Raw genomic sequence first — 27,485 nt, forward strand, 5'->3', positions numbered from 1 at the left:
TAGTTTTTCAGTTTGGGTCAAAGGAATTTTTAAAATAAATTTCTCCATTGTCTCCACTAATTACATTTTCTTCACATCGTGGAGCAGCCTCAGCACAGGACCAGGCCTCTTTCATGTTGAAACTAAACTGAGGCTTCCAAAGGACTCCAGGTGCAAATGAGCCTTCAAATATCCATGGACCAGACCAGTCTGAGGTAGAAAGCTTGTGTAATGTGTATTGAATAGGCATCAGGTCCTCAGAGCAACTGTTTTTGCTCTCCTTATCCTCTTCTAGTGTTCCAGACTTCTCAGATATGTAGATGTTACCACTAAGGAATTGGTATTAACATACCCTTTAGTAGGAAAACCTCTCTCACTAACAGAAAAGTCAAAAGCTTAAGCATTCGGAACAATTCAGAAACATTGAAAATATTAAGTTTTATAATGTAGTTGTATTAAAAGTCATATGCAAAATAAAGCTATGTGATATAACATAGCTAATAAAAGTCTATACAAATACACAGTATAATTAGATCAACATTTTTGTCTATGGCTGCTTATGGCTTAATGTTGCATAATTTTACATCTTTCTTGGCATCCAAATATGAAAAGAAAAAAATCCATAAATTAAAGATAACATGCTTCTACAGTGTGCTGATATATGTATCAATATGCCAAAGAAAATGGTTTTGTTTCCATTTGCATTTTAAAATATACATTAAAAAAATCCCAATTGAATGTAATATATACTAATATGTTCCAGGCCTTGAAACAGCAACCGAAAATACATCTCAGTATTTACATTCTACAAAAGACATGTAACTAACTTCTTCTTTTTATTATGATTGTCAGTGATCTTTCACTATCTGTAATTCTTTGACTTTTTAATAAGCATAATTTTATTGCTGCTTGCCATTAAAATAGCAGTTTCTAAGCTTTCCTGCTCAGAATCATGTAAGTTACTTACCCAATAAAGAGCATTTATTTAGGCTGAGAACAACAGACTAATTTGGTGATGTTATAAGGAATTCTTATTTTCCAGTACAAGCTTCTTCCCTAAATTATTTCAGAAAGTTTTAATATTATCTTTCAAACCATGCAGTCTTTAAAATAGCTTTGGTTTTCTTCAATTACTAGACACTCTGTCCAAACTCTGTGCTGTTTCGTGACCTGGTACAACAACTATACTGTTATACAAAACTCAGAAACAACTTAGCTTCACTAATGTCCTTTTACCAGATATGCAAACATTTTACACAGTGTATCAATCAATTCAATTTACTTTTATAAAGTGTCCTTCATAGGAAAATGCTAAGCACAATGCAAATTGAATATAAAGTCAGATGCAATAAATATTTAAAAGGAAAAATCAAACATGATTTTAACCCTGCCTTAGAAATGGACAGTAATTTTGATGTTTTTGTGTACAATTAGATCACAGAATCACAGAATCCCAAGGGTTGGAAGGGACCTCGAAAGATCATCTAGTCCAACCCCCCTGCAAGAGCAGGGTAACCTAGAGTACATCACACAGGAACTTGGCCAGGCGGGCCTTGAATGTCTTCAACGTAGCAGGCTCCACAACCTCCCTGGGCAACCTGTTCCAGTGCTCTGTCACTCTTACAGTAAAGAAGTTCTTCCTGATGTTAACGTGGAACCTCCTATGCTCCAGTTTACGCCCATTGTCCCTTGTCCTACCACTGGATATCACTGAAAAAAGCCTAGCTCCATCATCCTGACACCCACACTTTACATATTTGGAAACACTGATGAAGTCACCCCTCAGTCTCCTCCTCTTCTCCAAGCTAAAGAGACTCAGCTCCCTCAGCCTCTCCTCATAAGGGAGGTGTTCCACCCCCTTAATCATCTTTGTGGCTCTGCGCTGGACTCTTTCAAGCAATTCCCTGTCCTTCTTGAACTGAGGGGCCCAGAACAAAATGCAATATTCCAGATGCGGCCTCACCAAAGCAGAGTAGAAGGGGAGGAGAACCTCTCTTGCCCTACTAACCACACCCTTTCTAATGCACCCTAGGATGCCATTTGCTTTCTTGGCCACAAGGGCACATTGCTGGCTCATGGTCATCCTCTTTGTCCACCAGGACCCCCAGATCCCTTTCCCCTTCACTACTTTCCAGCAGGTCAACCCCAACCTGTACTGGTACATGGGGTTGTTCTTCCCCACATGCAAGACTCTACACTTGCCCTTGTTGAATTTCATCAAGTTTCTCCCTGCCCAACTCTCCAGCCTGTCCAGGTCTCACTGAATGGCAGCACAGCCTTCTGGTGTGTCAGCCACTCCTCCCAGTTTAGTGTCATCAGCGAACTTGCTGAGGGTACACTCGGTTCACTCATCCAGGTCATTGATGAAAATATTAGACAGCACTGGTCCCAGCACTGACCCCTGAGGGACTCCACTAGTCACAGACCTCCAGCCAGATTCTGCCCCATTGACCACAACTCTCTGCCTTCTTCCTTTCAACCAGTTCTTGATCCACCTCACTTTCACATGTCGCATGATGTCACATGACATCAATGTTAAACAGGAAGGGAACACGAAAACAATTTATCAGTTTATAATTATAAAATTTCTAAATCCTTGGTTTAGACCTGACCAGAAAGAAAACAGTCCCAATTTAATCTTGAATTCTTTACCAGCAGGGGCAGTAAAAACATACTAAGCACTGTATAATCAAGACTTCAAATGCAAGTTCAATAACACCAAGGTCACAGTCATTATCTGAGGGAGTTAAAAGAGCTGCCACTTGCAGATATCAGCAGGGATTATACCTGAGATATCCATGTTGAAGAACCAATCAATAGTAACTCAGCTTTATCTTTTCTAAGTTCAAGAAATTTTGAAGACATGCATGCTTGAATAGCACAAGCAATTACACAAATCATCAAGCAGCTTCCTAGGAATGCAAAGACTGGAACAAATGTTCCACTGTGCTATCAGCACACATATGACACACTAGGCTATGACAATGAATAGAATTATTCTGTGGAAACAAGCAAACATAAAGCAAAAGAGAATCCAAAAGAGATGGTGGGAGGCAGAGGGAAAGAATAGGAACATTGGACTTAAAAAACAGTAGTAGAGGTTAGTTGGAATATTAATTTCTTAAAGCAACAAACTAAATTTTCCAGAAGTAAAATCCAAACCTCACCAAGTTACTAAAATTAGATAGAAACTTGTGGTCAATAGTATGATAAATAGAAGGAAAAAGGGTTTTGTAAAAAAAAAAAAAAATCATCTTACCTCAAAAAGTAAATGCATACTTTGATTGCAGATCCAGAATAATACCAGGTTGATTATTTCTTTAACACTACAATTAAAAAAAGTCAAATGATTAAAATATTGCAGGTACTCTGCTGCTCAAAACCATTTTTACTTTTGAAACTACTTTTCTTCATTTAAAGGCTGGAAGAATGAGGAAATAAGTTCCTCTGGATATATATTCAGAACTTTCATACTGAATTTCTAAGGCCTTTACTGTGGAGGTTGGACTAGCCAATAATCATTGCCCCTATTGTATTTGTATCCTATGATGTAAAACTAAAATAGATGCACCTAGGCAAAAAAAATATAATTAATATTTTTTTCCTGATCACAATATTCTAACTACTGTAATGTGTAGTTTTGTAAGCATCTGGCTCCCATCGTACTTACTGTCATAGTTTACAGGACAGCATTAGAAGTAATAAGCAGTGTTGTTAGAAAGTACTTGGATCTTGTTCAGCCCTCTCAAGGAGTGAGGATCTTTTCTGAAGTCCCTAAAAAAATTATTTCTTTTCAGAACTGGGAGAAGAATGACAACAGTTGGCAAAGCTGTTCAGGACTAATATCTATAGAACTTACATCTAAGGCTACTGTTAACTCACTTGTGCGATGCTTTGCCTTAGCCTGAAAACCAGATGTGGTGTTCACTGCATCAACTTGTGTGGGACTCATTCACGTTAGCCACTTTACAAGATGTGCTTCTTAGATCCATAGCCTTGTATTACATTTTGTGGTGATATTCTCAGGGTTTATTCTTACAACGGTAGCCCGCATGTAAACTGCAAAATTACTAACGAGAAATTTCAAAGTTTTGGCTTCAGCCAGGGAAAGGCAACAAAGCTGGTGAGTATCTGGAGCACAAGTCTTATGAGGAGCGGCTGAAGGAGCTGGGTATGTTTGGAGAAAAGGAAGCACAAGGGTGACCTTATTGCTCTATATGACTACCTGAAAGGAGGCTGTAGAGAGATGGGTGTCAGTCTCTTCTTCCAGGTAACTAGCAGTAGGACAGGAAATGTCCTCAAGTTGCACCAGGGAAGGTTTAGACTAGATATCAGGAAAAAAATCTTCATTGAAAGGGTTAACAAGCATTGGAACAAGCTGCCCATGGAAGCGGTTGTGTCACCTGGAGGCATTTAAAAAACATATAGATGTGTCATTTAGGGACCTGGTTTAGTGGATTTGGCAGTGCTGGACTTGATGATCTTAAAGGTCCTTTCCAACCTAAATGATTCTATGAAGATTTCCCTTTCAATACAGCAACCCATATATACAGAATAAACCAATTCTTTTCTTGAAAAGGGTTTACTTTTTTCTTCTTTTAACTTAGCACCCACATCTTACCTGTTTCCCACAGAGTGCTAAGATCTTTTTAGTCTCAACCAGTCACAGATGCATTTTCTAAAATACAAACTATTCAAAAAACAAACAAAATGTTCAAGCAGGAAATGTTATGCATTGCATTTTTCAGGATATGCAGCACAGTCCTAAGGCACATATGTATAAAAAGCTGTAAATGTTATGAGACTTATAATAAATATATCAACATATTAAAACACTGGAAATATTAGCTTCATGGGCACTGCATCTAAAAGAGGACAGAACTTTACATGACTGATGCAGGAATATCAAAGCTGAATAATTCTAATTCTTAGAGAGTGCTGACAGTAAAATATTAAAATTATTTTTTTTTAGAAGAAGGTTATCTTCTACTTGCATCCTGATTAGAAATCTAATGTCTTCATTAGCCACACATATCTTCTGTTCTATCAAGAAATTCCAACATTAAAAATGTGTATTTGAATTTGCAGTCAATCTGTCAGAGCTATGCAGTAATAACAGTGCAAAAGATGTATCTTAGATACTGAAGAGAACCCCTGCTGTAAAATGGGAGGTTTATTTTTTTAAACAAATACTACAGAAACAAGCCCAAGGGTCTGAATTTGTTCTGCGTTTTTCCACTGATTTTTTTCAGTCAAATATTCATGTCCATATACTCTGAAGAGTTTAACACAATTCACCTCAATTAACATATTTTATCCTATTTGATGATTCCCAAATTAAAAATTTAAACAAGCTAACATAGAAAAACCTTTCATGGTAAACAAGCAGCATTGCTGCTGGCAAGCTGAGCTGCTTGAAGCATCCCCCTTGAAGCTGTGTATGCCTTGAAGGTGTCCATCTGGTTGTTCAGTCTCTTCTTAAGAAAAGAATTCATGTCTTCTCCCAAGGGAACCCCTGTTCAGTTATTAACAGCTTTAGAATAATTTCCTCATTAAGTAAGAATATCACCTGGTCAGGATCCTTTGCGAAGCAGTAACTGTTTAGTTAAAATTAAGGAAGATGATTAGTTAATATCTTGATAAAATGGGGACTGAACGGGTGAGATGTTTGGTAACAGGACACTTAATATTTCATTGTAAGGCCAAACAATTCAAGATGATTGTGATTAAAAACTCATTAGCACATAATAATCATTCAGTGACATTACTAGGTACTATTTTCAGGGTGTCCAAAGTTGCAGCATGGTGCAGAATGAAGCAGTTAGCAATCTAGAAATTTGGCATATAATGATAGATTTAAGCACTCACCGTGCCCTACTACTATCAGTAAGACTCCAAGTGGATGTCAAATACAAATTAGGAGATCAGAGTGTGAATAGTAATAATAATTAAAACAAAAAAAAAAAACCAACAAACCAAAACAATTTAAATCCCAAAGTAAGGATAGGGGTCTATTAGAGTTATTTTAATTTCATTTTTTCCTGGTTGCATTTCTCAAACCAGTCCCAACAGGACTGATATTCCCACAACAAGCTCATTTCATGCCATTTTGGCATAATTACCACAAAAGCCAAGGTGGAAAGAAGACATATGTAGAACTACTGCCTTGCTAAAAAAGGTCCTTTTGTACCAGCATGTAGGCAAGGCTATGTGAGGGAAGCTTGTTGGCTATTGCTCATTCTCTACCTTTACTGCATCTATAATTTAAAGTGGAGTGCCATGCATCTGGTGTAGCACAGAAGCATTAAATTCAAAATGAAACATTAAAACACAAGAGGAAGGCAAGCACTGAACCCCAAGGCAAAACCAGAGCAGCATAATCCTTATGGATGTGTAGAGTACAACACTTGCTTGCCCTCAAAATGAGCAAGAACAAACCTTTATTCCAAAGGCTGACGAACGACTTGTAGAAGAGAGACAAACATGAGAAAATCTCTAATTGCTGTTAAAAACAAACATTGAACCACACTGCATTTCTGTTTCATGGGGATTGAATCCAGAAGTAACAGATGACCTTAAGATCTCCTTTTTAATTTTCTTCTGTGGCCTTTGTAAGAAATGTTTGAACACATCTTTTGTATTTTTTTTACTTTGTACCTTCCTGAGACCTGAAATAGGTGGTATTTATTTACCCATTTTACAGGTGTGTAAAAGTAGAATGACTTAATTAACGTATCTAAATACACATGTAAAGTTTTTCTGTGGTGCAGATCCTATAACATAATTTAAAAAAAAAAGGTGCACAATAACTGTTCATAGGCAGAGTAAGATGTACAACTGTACCTGTAATCAGCAATACAAAAATTGAAGTCATCTGTCCAAGTCTCTGAATTGACATGTTCTAACTCAGAGCACTTTGATGTTTCTCTTCATAATCCACACAATACAAAATTTTATTAATTTTTAGACCCCTATCAGCAGCAGAATTTATTTTCCTAAGTTTTTGTTGCCTTTGGATTATATGGCCCAACACAGCCAACAGCTATTTTGAAAAGCATGAAAGTTGTTTTACAATAGTAATTTGAAATATAAAAAATGCATTTAAATTTGACAAAAAAGGACATAATGTATTTGGAACAGAATAGATTTTTTATAAAAAAAAAAGAAGTTAATAAGGAAACCATTAAAATCATAGAGAAATTATTTATTCCCTAAAACCTGAAAACCATAGCAAATTTTTATTTACATTTTAGTTATTTATACACATAAAAAAGTGCATAAAAGAAGCATGCTTGGTTTTAAGCACATCATCTAATGAAGGGCTGAAAAAGCATACCCCCACACAACTACATATAGCTGACACACTGAAGCAAATAGATAGTCTCCTGTGAAGACTCTTCCAGATCCTAATCTCACTTCACCTAAATGGACTAAAAGTTTGGCATCAGTGCCTGAGCTCCTAATTCAAAGCTGCCTAAACTCAACTGGAAAAACCCTGACCAAAAATAAATTAAAGGAAGTAATAAAAACAGCCTTCAAAGTGCAGTATCCTAAATGTCTGCTTAAAGAGATGTAAACATTTTTCTCACTATTGACCACAAGGAGAGTGTATAGGATTAATAAAAGGTCTAACTCATAAGCATCTCCCTAAAAATCCACCCGTGTTCCTGCGATTGCCTGATCCTTCTTTGGGTGACTGTTCCGTTTACAGTCCTGTTCATTCCCACCAACAAAGGAGATGCAAAGATGCTCATTATATCAAGCGGTGACTAAAGAAAACTTAGTAGAGCACATATAAGCTAGTTTCCTTTTTACCATATGGCATAAATAATTATTGGAGCAGGAGAGAGACCATAATGTCTTTTTTTTTTCCTGCATTTTGGACAGTGTAAGCATGTTAGAAGTATCTAACAACATCCACAGTAAGCTTCTTCACTGGTAGTTGACATCAAGGAATGCTTAATCCTGTATATGTAATTTTCTAGCCCTCACCAACAATTTTTTTTCATGTGGGAAAATCTCTAGGTGCTTGAGGAATGCCACAGGGACAAAGCACCTTCATATACACATAACACCTCTCCAGCACTAGACAGAAGATAAACTGGGATTTTCATGCAATTGTTTAGATAATAAACACACTAGTTCTAAAACACACTAGGAACCTAACTACAGGGTTTTTTTGATCTCTGGCCTACGTGACCTCTTCAATGTCCAAACCAGTCTGAGGCAAAATAGGCAAAAAAACCCTTCTTCTACCCAAAGTTCTAAGTAATCATGTCACCAAACCCACTTCTATTACACAGTGCTATAATCCTCAGTAAGTTCCAAACATTTAAAAAACCCTTTTTTTCTTAATGAACTTATGTAAAAGAATAACCAACATTGCTCTTTGGTCAACAAATGCAGTGTAAAATCCAGTCTACTTGCTGTTGGCCTCTGGAAATCAACTTTCTCACCTCTGAGAAGTGGTTTTCTCTCTTATCTTTCCTCAGATGGTTTAATTTTATCCTCATTTTGTACTGCAGTGAAAGTACAAAAGGAAAACAATTTATGAGTGGCAATTATATAGATTACAGCAGCTATATTTTCCATTACCATCTGGCTTTTTTTATTCTTATAAGTTAGACTGTAGGCAGATAAGCAGTAGAATTAAAATTACTAAATCTTTTGTTGATCTTTAGAAAAAATAATGATTGTATCATTATGAAAATGATGCTTCTTTTCAAAATGTCACACATAATTGTGCATAGCCAGAGTTAAATGAACCAGTAAATGGACTGGCGTTAATAATTATATTGGACATGCATGCAGTTTCAAGTATTAACTAATAAAAATGATTGATAATTTTTAGATAATTGAATTAAAGAATATGAAAGAAGTTTTAACAAAATGTGACTTGTAGCTTTTTAGAGAAGTTAATTAGATACTTGTTAAACATAATAATAATTTATTATTATATCACTGTTCTTTTATTAATATATTTTTTTTAAAAAAAAAGAATGATGTGCATTTTTTATAGTGCTGGAGTGTCACAGGCCTTTAAACATAAATTTCAAGTCCTTATGATTGTTTTTGTCTTCTGTCTGTATTGTCAATTTGACTCCTGAAGTTCTTTATTGTTTCAAATTCATTAATCTACAGTAAAAGTCCTGCCTTTACCTCTCATTACAGACTTGGTTAAAATGTAAAATGAAATGAAATGAAATGAAGAAATGAAATGAAATGAAAGGAAATTAAATGGAAGGAAAGGAGATGAAATGAAATTAGGAGGAAATAGAATAAAAAAATTATAATATAAAAATACAATTATCATATATAACAATACAATTATAAATATGTACTAGATTTAGAAAGTAATTTCAAGACTCCTGACCCTGATGGTTTAACTTTAAAAAGTAGATGATGCTTTTTATATTGTAATAGTCAAAATAATAGTTTTTGTCTTGATTTGTTAGAAGCAATGAAGTGTTCCTCTCAGTAATTTCAATTACTAAGGTAATTATTGCATGAAGTAATGTCTCTGATTTTCAGGGACTGTGGCATATTACTAACAACACTTCCTAAGTAAAGGGTGGGGGTGGAATGGTCTTTACAATTACAAATTCACAATTCAGTTGATAAATATACAGAAATAAACTTCCAAAATATTTTTACAAAATACTACAATTAGTTGAAATTTATATATAAAAAGAGGAGCAAAAGAGAATTGCCCACAAGAAACTAGAAAATTGAGTGTCCTTTACTAGCTTTTTTTGGTATATTAGGGATTTAAAATACCATGAAAATGATCAAGAGCATTCAAGGCTTGGGAATTTTCCCCACTAGAATTTGATACTGTCTAGTCACAAATGAAAGCTTTCTGGACTTTATCAATTCAGTGACAATGATTTACCTAAAAAAAAGTAGCGAACTCTTGAGATACTGTACTTCCCTAACATGTTGTGTATCTAATACTGTTCCTAAAGAAGCAGAGCATGACCCAGCTTCACATTTCTACTCCTTACACATTCTTATTTCAGCAACTAATTATTACAGCCTATACCTGTATTTGTAATGTTACAAATATAAAAACTAGTAAAGAAATAAGCTGGTCAAGTGGCAAAATGAGGCAGTCAGAAGTTATGAAGTTCTGGAAACTTCATTCATTTCTCTTTGTTCTATACTTTATGATGCAGTTCATAATTATGTGATGAGATAATATTTTTACACAAGTTCATTCATCATTCCAAGTAGAGAACGAATAATGTTCTATAATTGAGCAACTGAGCAAAAAGCTTTCACTAAGCTGGCTTTGGTACCTTAGTGCTAAGGACTTACCCAAGACTTAGCATCCACTTTTCCTAAGGAGCATTTCAACACCTGAGAGTCACCTCTAAGATCAGTGTGAGAACCAGCAAGCTACAGAATATTTGGTAAGCCTGAAAATGTTTTCAGTGTGTCTATTTGCACTGGTCAGTTTTAATAAGCCATGGGAGATGGGTTAAGAATATATGTGAATATTTTAACCATCTGCCTTAACTATGGTCCTCTTGATGGTCTGGATGACCATCAAATTCAGATTATTTCAGAAAAAAAAGGTAAAGAAGAAATTCGAGATTCTTAAGAGGTACAGAGATATCTTCCCCAATAATCCATGTTCTATGCTTTGTGTGACCAAGGTTACACACCTAAACAGGCCTAGAAACTTTTTGACATGGAAGTGTGTTTTCTCAGCTAAACAAGCCTTGGAGCTCTAAAAATTGTTATCAGTGTTTAAAACAATCATCACAGAAGTTGCTGTAGACATGATGAGGTATAGACAAAACTGAAACAAGGGTGCAGAATTCATTCTGCACAGTAATACAAAAAACAGTAAACAAAAAGTGTGAGAAGAAAAAAAATCGTGGTAATTCAGTACCCAAAAAAAACAATAAAGTCCCATTAAAAGGCAGTAGTGAGAATCAGTGAAGAATGACCATAGGTTTCAGAACAGATTTGGAAATGCTAACAGAATAGGAGAAATAAAATATGGTGAAAACATCAATAGTTAAGTTAATAAAGCCTCAGTGTTGGCTAGTTGTTTTTTTTCTTTCTTATGGGAAGACTTAGCTCTTTAGTTAATCCCATAATTTACACTTTCTTAAACACATGACTAGTATTACTACTGCTATTATAGGATATATTTCTAATTTATAATACTTGATTACAGGTATACATTGGGCAGGTCATAGATATTTTAACAGAACAGTTATGTCTCATCAACCAGCAGCAAATATATACCACTGAGGTTAGAGTCAGTGTTTCAAGTGTGTAAATTCAAGAGTCAAAGCACCTAAAAAGTGTGAACACTGGACCTGTTCTCTCTTATTTGATTGTATGAGTTGTGAACATAGGGAAATGTTTGTACAGCACTTAAAATAGTCAAACTTTTAATAATTACACATGTGAATAAAATAAATTGATCTGATTAGCTATTTTTTTATAAATTTACAAAGGTCAGTGAGAATTGCACCAGTCTGGTAATATTACTTTTTTATTTACCATTTTCCTACACAATTTACGTTGTTGGGTTTTGATATTTACAAAACAAGATGACTGAGCTTTCATTTTATTATGTGCTTCACAGAACATAAATAAAAATAATCAAATAATTGTTTTATGATAGTTTATATCCCATGCAAGCACAGTAGTCTTTAGCAAAAATAGCTGTACAGATTCTGTATTACATATGGACTGAAAGAAAATTTGTTACTCTTGCAATAAACTCAGAACAATGGCTTGAAAGCAGATATATCATTCTGAAGTAAGATCAAGGACAGATGTATAGAGAATTTTTTTTTTTGTTAGCAGTGCATAATGAAAAGGATTTACATTGTGTGAGTGCATAAAATAGCTTTGTAAATCAGCTTAAGTGCAGATCTCTATACAAGTTACAAACAAAACGGAGGTTAAGAATATATGTGAAAACTTTTAAGGTTTTGACTCACAAAAGCTACCTGACCTTATTATTTGCCACCCTTTAGAAATTAATCATTATGTAATTACCAGAATGATGTCATTCAGCAAGGTATTGACACATAGCCATATTTAACTTTCAACAGACTTATCACTATGCAGTTTTTGCTTTTTCTTTATTGTTTTTCTCACCTCGATAAAACAAAAGAATCAAATGTTAACATGAGTCTTGAAAGTTCAGTTTCCACCTTGTATAATGCATTTGGCTCAGAAATCACATATACTTGGCACCATTCTGCTTCATCACTGTTAATCATACTTTCTTTCAGCTTATCTTCAAAGATTTCATCTGTCTTATACATTCAGTACTTTTGGTTTCAATTTTTTTATTTTCTATCTTTTTTTAAGTACTTCATTGCTGGTTATTTAATTTTTTTAACATTGTTAAACAGGATTTTAGAAGATATCTCCCAAAAGAAATCTACTCTATATAATACAGAGTTCACCTTCAAAGCATATTAGATCATCCTGTACTTTTTGTTACAGAACATAAAAATGTAAAAGCAAAATTGCTAAATTACATTTCAGTCAGGATTCCTGCTCCAAAGTCAAAAAAGTCCATCATCACTACCAGAAACAGAGTCAGCAAAGCAATGAGGGATTCAGAGAGGTAATTTTTAGAGGATGTGTTTTTTGAAGTACTGTACAACAACCAGTAGAGTGCAGAACAATTTTCATCTCACCCAGGATTCTGTGGGACATTAAATGCCTTTAATTTTATGATGTGATGTATGATAGTCAGAAATAAAGTACACAGAAATTTTTAAATGTCAATGTATACAGCACTTTGTAAACAAGAAACACAGACAGGAAGTTTGACTTGTTTCTGGAAACAATCCCCAGGCTTAAAAGGTTGAAAAGTGAGATCTGCCATCTTCTGCCTGAATTGCAACCACTATAAAAAGATTATTTGTAAGTAAGAAGAATTAAATTTTAGATTTAAAGAGGTCTAGTCCTTATGCAATTTGTGAAAATTAGATACAGGGACAGAGGGACATTTTTCTTCACATTAGAAAAAACAAGTGAATTACACATAACTAGAAGATACAATTATACACATAACTAAAGAAGTATTTCATTCCTAGCATTCCAAAAAATAATTTGGCATAAGTATACCATAAATATATGTTCCTTTTTATTTTCTGTTTGAAGTATATACCTTTTATGCTTACTACCGCTGTCCTAAAATATCCCAATTTTCAGGAAAACAGTACTGATTCAGGAGTAGTATACAGATGCTGAACTCAGGATAGTATTCAGATCTGATAGATTTAAAGGAAGATTTCAGAAGGACTGAAATTCACTGAGGCAAGAAGAAAGCTGTGATTGTACAAATGTTTTGAATTGAAAAAAAGAAGCATTATTATTTTAATCAATGTTGTAGATTTTTTAATACTTATTAACATGTAATTACATCATAATAACAACCTATTAGCTAGTTGCAGTATGTGCCTCCTTCCTATACGCCTAATGTACAAATACCTTGCTCATTCCCAGGTAGAAAACATACCTTTCTGTGTGTGCAATAGGTACAGATTGCATGTACTCTGCGCTCATCATCAGTCATTGAAGAACCTGACACCTAAATTCCCTAAAATATTTTAAAGAGCTTACCAAACCCAAGTGATTGCAGACATCACAAAAAGGGAATGAGATTTTGCACCTAGAGGGATAACAGAGAAGGGACTAATTCTGCTATGAGGCTTTCAATCCTCAAAATACTACTGCAAACCCAGTACAGACCAAGCAAGCGCTCCTCCTGAAGCAGTGGCAGAAAGTGATGGAGCAAACATGACAAACTGCAAACATTGTCCTGAGTTCAGCAGTAGCAGTCACTTTTTCTCCTTCTTAGTAGCTGGTGCAGTGCTGTGGTTTTGAGTTTTGGCCTGGGAACAGCTCTGATAACAGTAATGTTCTTAGTTACTGCTCAAATGTTCAGACTGACCAAGGACTTTGTGAGCTTCATGCTCTGCAAGGGAGGAGGGGAAGCCAGGAGGAAGCAAAGACAGGATGCCTGACCCAAACTAGCCAAAGAGGTATTCCATACCACAGCATGTCATGTCCACGAGGTAACTGAGAGTTACACAGAAGGGCTAGCTCTCTGTGGGGTTGGACTAGATATTGGTCAGTACTCGGTTGGGCAGGGTGGAGCAAGTAATCTGTTGGCAGGTGGTGAGGTGTTGTATTCTCTTCCCTTGTTATTTCTCTTATCATTATTATTATTAGTGGTGGTAGCAGCAATGGTTTGTGTCATACCTTAGTTACTGAACAGTTCTTATTTCAACCCGTGGGAGTTGCATTCTTTTGATTCTCCCCATCTCTCTGGGAACTGGGGGAGGGAGTGGGGGGAAGTGAGTGAACGAGCTGCATGGCTGGGTTTAAACCACAACAAACATGAAACAGACTTGTGCACATAGTTTATGAGACATAACTGAAACTCTTTCTTAATTGTTCTAAACCTAAAAATCAAAAATTTCTTCTTGCTTCAGAACACAGGAAGAGGCCATGTCCATTTATTAATTTCTACCACAGTCAGCACTCTGGACTTCCAAGCCAGTAAAAGTGTTTCAATACTGCTGACATGCTCATTTGATCTTGTCAGCAGAGGGTGTGAGGTGGCATGGTAAAGTTCAATGTCAAGATTCTCAAAAATACTGAAAAAGCTTCTTGAGAATACTTAAAATTACTTTTAAATAATTCTTAAATAATTTAAGAGGTTAAAGAGTTCATTTCCCAAATGAACAAAGCTATCTGTGGCACTTTATCCTTACACTATCTTTCCGTATTAGAAAGGTATTCACCTGCTCAGGGACCACCATTTTGCCGTGGTTGTATTACAATCTATCACTTTGTCAACCCAGCTATAAAAAAAAGAAAATTTATGGTAGCCATAAGAAGTTGTATTAAAAATTCATACCACCCCAAATTTTAAGGAACATAAAAGTCAGTTTTGGTCAGGCCAAAAATCCGTCCCAGTTACCTGTCATTGAGATAGGTCTGTTACATATTGAATGCCTCTTCAATGACTCCAGAATAATGCAGGAATAGGGTTGATATACAAGATACTATCCCAGAATGTACACTTACCCTTTTCCCAATGAACTGTCCCCTTATGGAAGTACTTGCATTGTCTTATATTGGCTGTTGAATAGTTTCTTGTACAAAATTCCCACAGAAAATTGTAGGTAGGACTAACCTCATATGTATTACTTCATTAACACAGATATGTGAATTGAAACCTGATTTTAGGAGTATAGTTTTCTTCCACGAAACAAACAAATATACAAATAAACATATAATAGTCTTTTTCACATTATTTATTTGTAATCATAATACTGTGTTCAGAAGCATAAACTTAGACTACTAATTCTGAAGTAAAATAATAATATCTAGGTGTGTTTTGGTTTTAATTTCATTTCAGCATTTTCTTTTATTAACCAAAATTACTATTGCAAGGAAAGACCATACCATCCATGTTACATTGCCTACATCTACCACTAAATGAAATAGAAAAGGTAGAGCAGGGACCATAATGACAGAGCATGATTTAAGGAAGTACATTTTACTCACTGTGATTTGTACAATCTTAGTCATTAATTATTCAGACAAAAGGTAGGCACCTACAGAAATGTCTGTAAATCCCCAAAGTTTCATTTATTTGATAAAGGAAAGGTATGTAGCCAACAGTTCCTATTGTTTCATTTGTAAATCTTTGCTTAAAATTTTTTAGACAGGAATCTGGCAGTGCAAGTAATATTGTTTTACTTGCATCAATGTTCTTTCCTTTTTCTATTTTCCTTTTGTATTTAAAAAAATTTTTCAGGGATTTTTTGAGTTTGGAGGCATGGGAGCAAAATACCAATTATCAGATAACTGGGACGTAAAACTAAACGTGAGAGAAGGAAATAGGATCCAGGATCATATTCAGCACCTGTGTATAAAAAGAGCAAAATGTGCCCTGCTGAATGAAAACTCCGCCCAACAAAAGAAAACTCCAATGATACCTGAAATACAAAGTTGTTGAATCTGGCAGTGTTCAAGGACGGGTTACAGGGAGTCTTGGGTGACATGGTGTGGGAGGAGGTGTTCCTGCCCAGGCCAGGTGGTTTGGAACTGGATGATCCTAAGGTCCTTTTCAACCCTAACTATTCTGTGATCCTATGAAATATGGTAAAAATATCCTCTCAATGCTTTCATAATTCAGTTCAGAAAGATGAACCAAATTCATAAGAATGATGTTTTCAGTGGAAAATTATATTGTTTCTATTACCTTACTTGTGAGAAGTGCTCAGTTAATTCTTACATGTGAGATTTCCAAGAATGTGCTAAATTTTTAGTAATCACTGGGAGTCTAAAGAAAAGAAGATATCCACTACACTTCTGTCATAATCATAATGTTCACCCCTACTAACTGACATACAGAAGATTATGATTGTATTAGCAACATTAGCAAGGGGGGGGGGGGGGGAAATCTCTTTTCATAATAACAATTTTACCGAGATCCACAATATCAGGGATCAGAATTCTAATGTAATCTGCCCAACTGAGCACCATTTATACAGTAATCATATCTCTGTTCCTGTAACAAATGGCTGCATTATGCTTCTTTACCCACAGGTCTGCAAATATGTTCAAGGTCTACTAATTGACACCAGTCTTAGGTGAATAACCCAGAATTTAAAAGACGATGTAATACTTATTCTGCCATGTTTTTTTTTAGACAAGACATTATATTAGTCAGTGTCTGCTGAATATCGTAGAAAATCCACCCTCAGTGCCCAGACAAATAGAAATGTCATGATGAAAATGGAGTTATTAATGAAGTACCATTTACATTAATAGCCCAATTTATATAGCATACCAGGCTAAGTTTATCACGTTACTTCACTAATTCTCAGCTCTGATCTCATGTGGCAAAGGATATATATAATTTTTAATTTTGACAATTTTTTTCTGTCATCAGCTCTGCATGCAGCAAAAAAAAAGAGTAATCTTTGAATGCAGGTGACAGACCTACCAAAGAAACTTTGTTTATAAAATGCCTTATTCCAATTACATGTACTAGAGATCTTTTTCCACCGCCTTTTTATCTTTTACAAGATATTTTAAACCAAGTTCATTCCAGGTGTGATTGTGCTGATTTCCAGTCACACCTGAATTTGGCCCTTTGTGTTCTCCTCAACACTCAATTGTCACTTTAACCCTGAGCAATCTGTTCCATTAAGAGTTCTTTTCTTGATCACAGAGCTCTTCTAATCCTGTCTGTGACTCTGTTTCTCAGTGATGTGAGATGTTATCACATTCTATTAATTGATATTTTCTGTAATGAGTGTTGTAATGTAGTAAATCTATTAATCCCGTGGTAATTTTTCATGTTATTGTAATTCCCTTAGCTGCATAATGTGTACTTACTGTTTCTTTGTAACAAATAAAAAAGTTAAATGGTATGTATAAGAATAATATTCACAGAATTCAGCTATGTGCCTCTCTAATCTGTATGTGACCAAAAAAACCCCATCTCCAACTTCTTTGAACACAATTTAGGAACTATTTCCCCAAAAGCCTACTTAAGAGGACCACATTGACCAGGATTATAAAACTAGCTATGCTTTTGAATTAAAAATCTGAAATTTTTCTTGCAGCATTTCCATTCAACTGCTCCCCTGAAAATGGACATGTATCGCTATAATTATATCTTATTCGCAAGCCCTTTCGAATACAGCCATAGGGGCTGAAGAATTACAATCTTGATCTAGGTCTATGAAGTAATGCTTTCTCAGCCATATTTTTATTGGTTTATGTTGGCTATAATCCCTGGCCAGCCACACCTTTCCTGCTCTGTGAACTCTTTTTTTTGCATCTGTGTCTTACAAGCTTCCAATAGCAAAAGGAGAAAGTAATTCATCAAGAGGAACTGGGAAAAACATAACTAAGCAGAGGACACATACAAAAGATGCCAGAGAGTCAGTGATGACTGCTGTGTTCGGTATGAATCCTTCTACCTGGCCACTTCTATCAGTGAGACAATGTCTTGGGAAATCCTCCACAATGGGGTGTTCTCACTGGATGTTTAGGTCTTCATTGTATTTTTCCAAATACTGGTTTGCCACAAGTAATTTTTCTCACTTTTATATATCTTTTATAAGAAACAACGTCAGCCAAAAGTGGAGAGCTGCATAAGATATATATTAAGGCAAAAATGAAGAAAATAAATAAAACATAACCAGAAATTCTTTGAAGAATGAAAGGCTATTTTAGAGGGCATGATATGTGTCTCCTTACAAGGCAATAAAGGAAAAAGAGAAAGAAGATCTAAAGTAATGTTCAATTGGTTATTTATAATGGCCTTAAACCCAAAGATTTTTGTTGTTTTGCAAAGAATTATGGAATTTTTATAACCTCATTTTCTGGAAGGCATGAATGTTTCCTATATACTACTTTTCTTTTAGGGTACAACCTCCCATGTGGCTCTCCAATATTTTAGACCTTTGCAGAGAAAGGGCATTCTCTAGTTTGGCCTTTCCATGAATAAGGAAATTATAATTATGAAGGAAAAATTACAGTAAGAAGTCAGGATCCACTTGTCTCCAAACAAGAGAAGAAAGAACAAAAGGCTTGGTTTACAACAGAGAGAATGTCCTACTCTTCACCTCAGTAAGAGCTATACTGTCAGAGACCACTTTGATTTCTGAAACTTTGAGAAAAGGATTTCTATTATACCTATGCTTCCTCTTCAACTTGTGCTCTTCAATATTATTGTTAAACAAGCTTAGTAAAAAATTAAATAATCAAAGCTACTATTTAGCATTAAACAAGTGGTGGAAAACATCTTTATAGCGAAGAAAAGTCACCAAATACTGGGTTGAATACACAGAAGGTGAAGGGGAGTAATTGTTGCCTTCTGTTTAGCACTTCTAGTCCACATCTGGCTTTATCTATTATTGAGCCATTAGTTTTGAAACAGGTATTGACCAAGTGAAGACAATACAGCAAAGCAGCACTGGGATTAATAAGGGACTAGAGCACAAGATATGTCAGCAAAGTCTGAGAAACCTGTCTTTGCCTAGACTGACAAAGAAGGTTTAGGGAAGATCTAATTGCTCTATACTTCTATGAAGTATCAGAACATTCTAAACAACCTGAATGGCCATTTTGCTAAGATTATTATAAATATGTTGTCTTCAGCTGTATTACCTAATAATTCAGATGCAAAGTTCTCTTATTTTTCCCTCAGTACAATTCAATACTGCAAAACACCCTTTTTCAGATCTAGATTGAAGCTTCCTCCAGGCTTTCTTAGTTGTTTTTGGAAATTGCATGGTGAACTACAAAACATACTATGACTTGTTCATTATCATTTTTCTTAATTAAGGTCTTGGTTTTGCAATATAGGCACAGCCCTACAGTGCAGCCTATGCTTTCAGGATGTCCCAGTACACAGGAGGAATTTGCATATTATTTACTATTAATATACTCCTGCATTACCTCTTCAGCTTGAAGCTCTTTGGTGCAAGGCTCTGTTTGAACATACACCCTTGGAATGATCCCGCCCATACCCAACAAGTTAAAAGTCACAGAAGAAAAGACAGGTAAAACTCAGGAGAAGAAATTGAAAGTAGAAATCTACAAATGAGAAAATGTGTCTGACAGTTGCTTAAAGGCACCAGTCATTTGCACCAGATATATTTTGGAGCCAGGCAGATGTTCATTGATGATATTCACAGTGATTTAATCACAGGACCATTTCTTTCTCTATTCTACCCTTCATGGCATGCCATCCAGCTTCTTCAGTGAAGCAAGAATCAGTCATAGCTCTGACTACCCTGCACTAGCTTACAGGATTGGGGATGACTTCTCTCCTTGGTTCTTTCTGAAATAAATTCCAGTTTCTGGCAAATGATGACAAGCATCTTTTCTCTGTTTACGAATCACATATGTTTATGAAGTGAGGCAGAATGGTTTCTCCCTGCACAAGACACTTACCAACCTATCTGCAGTCTTCCTTAACCAGTGGTGAAAACTAATGCTTTGAAAAGGCAGTTCCTCACAACTAATTTAGATCTCTACATTAGAATGAGTTAAATTGAATCTTTCTTCACATATACTACAGAAACAGTCTAGCTAGGGTATCTAGTATAGAAATACAATTTACAGATGAATCTCACTTTCTCACTTAGTAGATTACAAAATAGAAATACACCATAGAAAGTGGTTGTCTATTTTGGCCAAGATCTATCTCTTGGCTCTTAATTCTGGGATCTAAATCTTTACTGTTTCAGGTAGACTGGCCAGCCATTATCTATGTTGACTGCTCCAAAGACTGCATTTTTTCTAATAAAATAGCAACAACTTAACAACTTTTAACCATAGACTTCACTTAAGATCAGGTATATGGCATGGATTTCTCATATAGTGTTAGTAAACACAGCTCTCTGTGGTTGTGGCCAAACCTCACACAGTAACATCTTCTCTGAAGTGGCTTAAATCAAAATAATATTTTCCAATTACTTAACAATCAATTTTCATGAAACTATATTGATTTTTTACTTAGTTAACTATCTTATTTATGCAGTCAACATCATTCAAGTTACTATCAGCATATGAACAACACATACAAGTTCATGTCGTATATTATCAAATGTTAAATGTGATAATTTCCATGCCATCTTCCTATCATAACACAGATTGTATTAATTTTGTTAACCCAATGGACAACAGAAATCTTGCTTACTCTACTGTTTATCTTATTATCAAATAACCATCACTTCAGTGACATAGCTACCTTAAGTAGGTTTTCTGATATTTAGACCTACACAGTATTGCTTCAACCTAAATTAATGTTATCAATTTCAACAAAACAAAAAGCACCATATCAGGCAAAATGTCAGAATAAGAATACCTAACATTTGTATTTGTTATTGTTGGTAAATATTGTCTGCTTGACCATGTCCAGTGGCTTTGAAAATCTGATGTGTTCTCCTGACTTCTGATGTTGATATTAATGATCAGAACCTATGCTTAAAACCTTGATTCACAATGTTCCATCATAAAAATTAAGCAGTAATGTGCAAGCTTACCACTATTCAAATATCTGTCAGTTACATATCACGTGGTCATAATTAAAACATTTAATGAAAGTGCACGCCAGATCCATTGTCAGGAAACGAAAGTTTTTCTACTGGTCTAGATACACAACATGTGTGACGTGGCTTTTTTTCAAGTTGGCAACCATAGTGCCTGTGCACAGACAATGTATTTTCAACGTCTCTTACCTCTACAGCTTAATTCGGTAAGTGATCACCAAGACTGGTTTATTTATAGGATTTCCTGCATAGCAACAATCAGAGGTTACAATCTTATGTTACAATGGGACAGTGCAATAACACATGCAAAATGTAGACAACATATATTCAGTTCTTTCTTACTTCTCAAAAGAAAAAATTTGGGACATTCCAGGTTTTGCTTTATAAATATTTTGTTTTTCTTCTATCAGAAAAAAAATCCCAGTGAAAAGTCTCTTTCCAAATTATTTTTTTTAATTGAATTCCCAGTGAACATCACGGCTGTGCCAGAAGCTAATGAAATCTTATGGATACTAATATTGAGTTGGAGCAGAAAATCTATTGCCTTTTACCCAACTCCCTAGCCCAGGTATCCCAGGCAGAATAATTATAATCTTTACTACCTAAAAATCTATTATTATCCCTAACTTCTGAAACTTTCAAATTCCAAACTAGTTCAGGAAGCAAAACTTTCACAACGTCATATAATCCTGGAACAGCAATGGTTATCTGCCACTTAAAGAACAGTTTGACAAGTTCAACCTGTTATCAGAAGAACTCTTGAGGCTGTTGAATGTCAGAATAACGGGTAAGTTTAATTACTTAGGTAATGTGAAATAGAGAGAAGAAAAATAACTTTGTTGTGTGGAATGCAACTTCCTAACACAGAGAATACAAACTCAAGCTTGAAAGGATGACCTCTTCTGTGTGCAGTTCAATGACAGCATGGACTGGCTTGAGAATGGGGAAAAATAAAATTTGGGTCAAATAATCTTATGCTTTATACTAGGTAAGATATATGTCCAGAATAAAAAAAGTTATTTAAAGGGGAATTACAAAATTAGTGGATGAAAGATATAAGAATCTATCATTATCTAAGCAAAGAGGAACTCAAATGTAACAGGTATTTACTTCATGGGGGAAAAAAAGAACAAAGCAAACCAGTGTCAGCTGTTATGATAATTGTTGAAGGGTTGCAGCAGTTTGACTGTGCCCATATCAGTCTATCAGGAGAGCATGCCCAGAGGAAAAAAAAGCTATGAAATGTAAATCCCATACAAAAAGAAGGAAATAATACGTAATGCAGGGAGCTGAGTGGGCTATAGCAGCTGTATATTTGCTGCAGATATGGTATTATAACGGAAGTGTCATGCTTGCATTTTAATATAGCATTTCTAACGTTCAATGTTATGACATAATCACAGAATCACAGAATCCCAAGGGTTGGAAGGGACCTCGAAAGATCATCTAGTCCAACCCCCCTGCAAGAGCAGGGTAACCTAGAGTACATCACACAGGAACATGGCCAGGCAGGCCTCGAATATCTTCAACATAGCAGGCTCCACAACCTCCCTGGGCAACCTGTTCCAGTGCTCTGTCACTCTTACAGTAAAGAAGTTCTTCCTGATGTTCACGTGGAACCTCCTGTGCTCCAGTTTACGCCCATTGTCCCTTGTCCTACCACTGGATATCACTGAAAAAAGCCTAGCTCCATCATCCTGACACCCACACTTTACATATTTGGAAACACTGATGAGGTCACCCATCAGCCTCCTCTTCTCCAAGCTAAAGAGACCCAGCTCCTTCAGCCTCTCCTCATAAGGGAGATGTTCCACCCCCTTAATCATCTTTGTGGCTCTGTGCTGGACTCTTTCAAGCAATTCCCTGTCCTTCTTGAACTGAGGGGCCCAGAACTGGACACAGTATTCCAGATGCAGCCTCAACAAAGCAGAGTAGAGGGGGAGGAAGACCTCTCTTGCCCTACTAACCACACCCTTTCTAATGCACCCTAGGATGCCATTTGCTTTCTTGGCCACAAGGGCACATTGCTGGCTCATGGTCATCCTTTTGTCCACCAGGACCCCCAGATCCTTTTCCTCTTCACTACTTTCCAGCAGGTCAACCCCCAACCTGTACTGGTATATGGGGTTGTTCTTCCCCACATGCAAGACTCTACACTTGCCCTTGTTGAATTTCATCAAGTTTCTCCCTGCCCAACTCTCCAGCCTGTCCAGGTCTCACTGAATGGCAACACAGCCTTCTGGTGTGTCAGCCACTTCTCCCAGTTTAGTGTCATCAGTGAACTTGCTGAGGGTACACTCAGTTCCCTCATCCAGGTCGTTGATGAAAATATTAGACAGCACTGGTCCCACCACCGGCCCCTGAGGGACTCCACTAGTCACAGACCTCCAGCCAGATTCTGCCCCATTGACCACAACTCTGCCTTCTTCCTTTCAACCAGTTCTTGATCCACCTCACTACCTGATCATCAAGGCCACACTTCCTTAGCTTATCTATGAGGATGCTGTGGGAGACAGTATCAAATGCCTTACTGAAATAAAGAAAAAACACATCTACCACTCTACCATCATCCCTCCACCTAGTTACTTCTTCACAGAAAGCTGTAAGGTTGGTCAACATACTTGCTATCAGCAACCGGTCCCAGCCCAAAAGTCAAAACACAGCACTGCACCAGCTACCAAGGAAGGAGAAAAAAATTACTGCTACTGCTGAACCCAGGACAGCCCAGCAGTTCCTTGTTCAACCATGCTGGTCTCCTAGATCCCTTACTTGATTTCCTACCCATTGGGATACTCTGATCCTGAGCTTGGAAGAAGTGGTCCTTGAGTGCTGACCAACTATCTTGAGCCCCTTTACCACCTAGTATTCTTTCCCATGAGACTTCCCTTAGCAGTTGATTGAAGAGGCCAAAGTTGGCCCTTTGGAATTCCAGAACCATGGTCTTGCTAGGTATCCTATTCCTCCCATACAGGATCCTAAACTCCATCATCTCATGGTCACTGCAGCCAAGGCTGCCATTGACCATCACCACTTCAACCAGACCCTCCTTGCTGGTGAGTACTAAATCTAGCAGCACTCCTCTCCTAGTTGGTTTGCCCACCATTTATTTGCATTAAGAAGTTATCAATGCACTGGAAGAACCTCCTGGAGAACCACTAGAAAGCACAAGTTGTTATTTTTCGCAGAGGCTCACAGCAGACTTCAGGTATTGACAATGCCCAAGACTAATTGTGTTATGCAACCCCGCCCTGAGAGTGCATTGGGCTGGGAACCATTGAAACATTCATGCACATCCACCTCTTTCCCCACTTATTTTTATACAAGAGAAATTTGGGGTTGTAAAACAAAAGAGTTTGTGTTTCCTGAATATTTCAGTTTCACAAAGTGTCTGGATTGCTAGGGGACCAGGACCCTAGAGACTGTAGTGGTAAAATCAATTTACATGTAACATAATAAAAACAGATCTCTCTAAGACCACTTGGTCTCTAACAGAGCAGTCAAAAGCTGAGTTAAAACTGACATTACTGAAAAGAGAGATGAAAACTGGAAGGACTAAAAAGCAATTATTCCTTTTGTGTCTTTGAGCCACAGTTACCCCAGAAAAGAAGACAGAGGAAACTTGCTGATAACAGCTGGTCTTGAAGCGCTTAATGTTTGCAGTATTTTGCAGTTAATTCAGGTAGATGAGGCTCAGGCAGACTAGGCTAACTGCAGAGATTTAATACAGAGATTTGAGAAGTGTTGCTCATTACATAAAAATGAAACACATCAGCAGTGCATTTCTAAGCAGAGAGTACAAAAAAATAGAAACATAGAAGTACTCATGTGTGAAGAGCTAATATAGCAATTCAGGGGCAAACTGAATCCTTGATAATATCAGATCATGATTGGAATCTGGAACAAAATATCCTAAAGGAGAAATTAATCTAAGACTCAGATTTAACTCTTGAGCAGTGATTAGAATTTGTTTAGCAGAGAGAGTTACACATACCAGACAAACTCATAGGCTGCAGACAATCCTCTGAGACCTTGCAGACATTGTAGAGAATCCAGAATACTGCAAGAAAGGACACCTAAGGCAGAAAAGCATCCAGAGGTCAAAGTAAGAATCTATTGAAACCAGAACATGATGTTGTACATGCTGTGGTAAACAGCTGGAGTCAGCTGAAACAACTGAGCCCCAGGATATAGCAAGACCAAAACTAATAGACTTACTGCCACCTGACAGTAGTCATCCCTATTTCTCGCAGGAAACACGATCTCCTATGTCCTGCATTGTCCCAGGCCTGCATGCAGGGCATCTCTAGGATTAAATCACACATTCCTATTTAGTTGCAATTAGCATATGAGTCATACAAATTTTCTATTTTGCATTATGCTACATTATATCTTAACTACTGCACTACTGTCATTAAGTTTGGCTAGAAACAGAAGAAAAAGGAGAATGTGTCCTTAAAAAGTCCTAATGCAAGTTATTTAAAACTAGTAGATAAAATAACTTCAATGTATTGAGAAAAGGCTGAGCAGTGACAATTTACTCACTGGAGGATTACAAATTTATCTGCTTAACTCTCAGTGAAATAAGCAATGCCTAACCCATATTCTGGCCCTATTTAGTTAATTAATATGGATGCAGATAACTAGACTAAATTATTACTCGAGTTCTGAGGAACCCCCCATCTTTAAAATGTTGGTTCAGACACCTTGCCTTTTTTCTGAGACTGCACTTCATGGTTAAGCTAAGGTCTGTGAAGAAAGGTGGAATGTGGGCATACATCAAGAGATAACAAGGCTACAGACTGAGTATATCTGTCACAGTTATGAGTATCTGACAGTTAAGGGCTACTTTGATCTGCAAAACAGCTAGACAGAGACTAGATAACTTGTGAAAGACCAGGCAAGACAGACACTGACGAAAATTACTTTAGATGATCCAGGACTCTGTCCATATCTAATTTCAAAATATGAACAGTATCCTTAAGAAATAACTTTGTGAAGAATATCTTTATTGGTTGAAAGGCTGTGTCTTCAGGGCTATTGGGCTGTTTTTAACCCGAGCTCAGTTCTTTAAGTAGCCGCTGAAAGACATCATCTGGAAGTGGCTTTGAAATTAAATGGGTACCTAGGAAAACTTAGACTTAGATGTTTTAAAGACCTTTCTTCAAGCCTACATACTTTCTTGAACCTTGAGATCTGTCAGCTTTAGTGTGGTACATTAAGGAATTTAATGTAGAATAATGAGGCATTTTGAAATAACATGTTAAAACAGATCCAGTGTAGAACCTTATACAAGAGTATTATAAATAGTCTTAAGCTGTATAATTAAGAACATATAATAATTATAAATAAGATTATTATTAAGGTTATAATTTTAGTTGAAAAGACTTTCAACTGAATGTTAATTAAAAAAAAAAAAGAAAGGGGTAAAATGTATGACAGAGTTGCAATACCATATCTCCTTCTGCCTCCAGTAAATGTTTGTTTTCTAGTATGGTGTAAATGGCACAAATGTATACAAGGTCAGGTTTCATATCTGAAAAGCTGTAAAGAAATATAGTTAATACCACATAACAGAAAAATAATCGGTAGTGGCTAGATTTGTCAGCCAAATAACACTTAGTAGCTGTCTCAGTAGAGCATATTCTGTGTCAAACACTAAGAAGCAGTCTTCCCCATAAGCAGTTTTCAGACAGTTGAATCCCCAATGCTAAACCCAGTTTATAGTTGCTTTTAGTTTTGTTTTTATTATTGAAACAGACCATTTTTACACTGCCTTAGTCTCTCTTATAAATTATTCCTAAAAACACACTGAGTAACTTTATGTGAGTCATTGTCTTAGTAAAGCTCTATACATACATACATAATTATTTGCAAGATCAAGCCACTGAATTGTGTGTAGAACACAGAAAGCATTATCCTCTGCTCACAGACAGAAACTGAACATAACACGGAGAGCTAGAATAGCTTGTCATTTGTGAAGGATAATGCCTCAAATCCATATACAATATAATGAAAATCCTCTTAATATTACTAAGCACAGTATGTCTGCTTACATACTTCCATATACATTTGAAGTACTATATATACAAAGCCCCTGGCCCTGAATGCTTTCTAGCTCCTAAGTAGCATAATCCTTATCACAAGATGGATTGTTTGCAGAACACTAGGGTTGGAAATCAGCATGGATTACAGTGAATAGTTCATGGCCAATGAAAGAACTGAAATGACTGGTTAAAAATTAAGCAGTTAATAATCAACATCTGCCTGAAATGCTATTTTAAAGTGAACAATTGTATGCTATTCATTCATTTTAAAACACTTGGGACTAAGAAAAGAATACTTTTCTCAAATAGCTGAGCTTTTGCCAGTGTACTGGTTTGCCTTGTTTCTCACGTTTGGCTGATATATAGATTCTTTTAATACAAGGAT

The sequence above is a fragment of the Melopsittacus undulatus genome, chromosome 2 (genome assembly GCF_012275295.1).
Source record: "Melopsittacus undulatus isolate bMelUnd1 chromosome 2, bMelUnd1.mat.Z, whole genome shotgun sequence".
In the NCBI taxonomy this organism is placed as follows: Eukaryota; Metazoa; Chordata; class Aves; order Psittaciformes; family Psittaculidae; genus Melopsittacus; species Melopsittacus undulatus.